The sequence below is a fragment of the Pistacia vera genome, unplaced genomic scaffold (assembly GCF_008641045.1).
Source record: "Pistacia vera cultivar Batoury unplaced genomic scaffold, PisVer_v2 Contig680, whole genome shotgun sequence".
Taxonomy (NCBI): domain Eukaryota; kingdom Viridiplantae; phylum Streptophyta; class Magnoliopsida; order Sapindales; family Anacardiaceae; genus Pistacia; species Pistacia vera.
Genome location: NW_022196535.1, coordinates 143,403 through 146,213, shown reverse-complemented (window position 1 = coordinate 146,213; position 2,811 = coordinate 143,403).

Below are 2,811 nucleotides of genomic sequence, written 5' to 3'. Positions count from 1 at the left end.
ATGACACTAAATCTATGGCCATAATGGGATTGAGTTGTTGCTTAATCCAATTTATTATTCTAGTCATTGGTCCAGTAACTGAATACAAAGATATCAACGATATCTGAGGTTGACACTATTTCTGTACCTCAGCCTTGATAGGATAACGAATGATGAAAGGATTTGATTGCACAGTAACCATATCATTGATATGTAGCTATTTTGTTGAATCTGAATCATCAGGTGGCCATGATGTCTTGCTAGGGGTCAATCTTGGTCTGTGTGTAGTGAGATGATTAATTGGTGTTAATTGCGATACTACTAACTGTCGATATGATAAGGAGCCTATAGGTCACACACTTAGAAGATAATTTAAGAATCAGTTTGTGAAAGGGGTTTTTTGTCTTTTAGGATGAAAGGGTATTTTGGTAATCTCATAGTGCAATTAAATTTGCTGAGGTTGTTGCTTATATTGAATTTTAATATTGAAATTAAAATTAGTGAGATTATATTTAAAATTAAAATTAGTGAGATTATATTTAAATATATGTGCGCATATATTTAAATGGATTATTATTGCTAATTAAATGTTAATATATTTTAATATATTAATTGATTTTAATAATAATAATAATTAGTTAAATTTAAAATACCATTAAAGGGGTGTTTGGTTGTAACGGTGGATTAGGATTGGAGCCCATGGTTATTCCTAAGTGGAATAGGTTTTAATGGTTGCACTATTTAAGTGCAACTTAAAATTAAAACAATATACAATAATTCAATTAAGAAAACCCTAGCCACCCACTCCCCTCTCTCTCTCACATTTTTGCCTTGAGTGAATCAAAGAATTTTATTCTTTTTTATTTTCTTTGATTCTTGATACTTGAAGCTTTTTATTGTTCTAGCAAAACAATACAAAGGTTTTACATATTATCTTCATGTGGAAGATGTGAGTGCGATTCTACATTGAATCGGGAAGCAAGATCAAATCAAAGATATTTGAAGGAACCTCCAAACGTTCGTAAGTATTCTAATCCTTGTATGGATTAGTTTTTACACAAATTTAGTTTAACATGTAAATGTTATAATCGTTGCCCAGATTTTGGGTTTAGAGTAATGATCGATTCATTTTAAATTATTTTGTGTTTTTCCGCTGCACGAATCTGGTCATTTACTTACAAGTCACTTACCTTTTTCAATGGCGGATGTTCGATAAGAGGTTATACCGATTCATTTTCAGTGGCAGGTAGTATTGTTTATATTCTTCTCAAATCTGGCCTGTAGTTCTGAATCTTTTCGACTTTTCAACTGTTTCACTTCCTCTAGAAGTTCACATCATCTACACATTTGAGGGGTGCAGTCGATATCAATTGGAACGTATCCATCACAGTTTTAAAGTTAATATGCTTGCCTGTATCTGAAATGGTTAGGCTATTCAACTCTCTATATATGGTCACCTTGTAAAGGTCCTATTTATCTACATTCTCCTACGTTCTATTACCACATGCACTAGAATTCTCAGGTTCAAGAGCGTGTTTTTCATTCAAACTTCTACTTGTATTTTCCTTCTCTACCCTTGCATCAGGCACTACCACACTAGCTTGAGGCTCATTCCATTAGAAATTTCTCCTAAAGCTTGAAAGCAATGTGGATTAGCACAAAAAGCATGGCAGGAAGTATTTTATTTAAAGAATTGAACAAAACTGAAATTTCTATAAATCGTTAAAATGGGACTTTCTTTAAAGAAAAATGGTTTCTCAGGCTGGTTCAAAGCCCTATTTTAAATCTCATTTCGTTTGGGTTTTCTATTATGAAATTCCTTATCCTTACTGAGGGAAGTAGCTAACCTAACTTCATATGGATTAGTAAGGATCAACTAGGAATCAAACTCAACGTTGCGTGCTCCAAAAGTGATCCTAGAAGGCCCATAGGTAAGCAAAGATTCGAATTCAAGATTGGTAGAGAAACGGCTCGTGCAAGCACAAACCAAAGGAAGGTGCCAAACGGAAGTGTACAAATCTCATTGTCAATACTTGCTTAGTCTTTGTTAGTAGCTTCAGTAGGATTCAAGTCTTTTCTTTCTTTCCTATGAGTGTTGAACTGGGGAAGTCCGAATCAATCCATAAAAAGAGAAGCCATTTCAGTCTAAATGGCAATAGACCAAGTACTTTCATAGAAAGAAATGTGAAAGTAGGGGTTGCTAAGCACCCCGACCAGAATTCATTGAAAATGAAGTTCTTGTATCGGTCAAGCAGAAATAATATGAATAGCGAGCCAGCACTATATTTATTGAATGGAAAGAAGGGACTCTCCAAAGAGAGGCCCGAGTAGGATGAACTTGTGCTAAATGAACGAGTTGTCCTAAATGCCCCTTGTTAGCTATTACAGGAGGTGGCGGGGCTCAATAAGTGAAGTTAACCAAAGGACAAGTTTGTTCCTACTTTGTTTTCTATTCCCAATTCAATCTTCACTTTCCTGAATGATGAAAGAGAGTCAAAGAAAAAAGATCGGTGTAATAGGTACAAAGAGGAGAGAAACTGTCTTCATTCAGTTCAATGGAAGAAAGCTGAGAAAACAAATAGGAAGAGCACTATGCAAGCTTATAATGAAGTAAATATATAAAAGCTATCACCATCTCGATCAGTAAAGTTAGTAAAACAAAGTTGTTACGGCTTTGTTACTAACATGGTCAACTATGAATTGTATTCATTGACAGGAGTGACCGCTTTCTACCATATCTAAGTTTCTATCTCTCATTAATGTAGATATGTTTTCTTCATAGTTTTCATTGAAATTTACATAATATAGCTACATCTATGTGCTCTCTTTTTT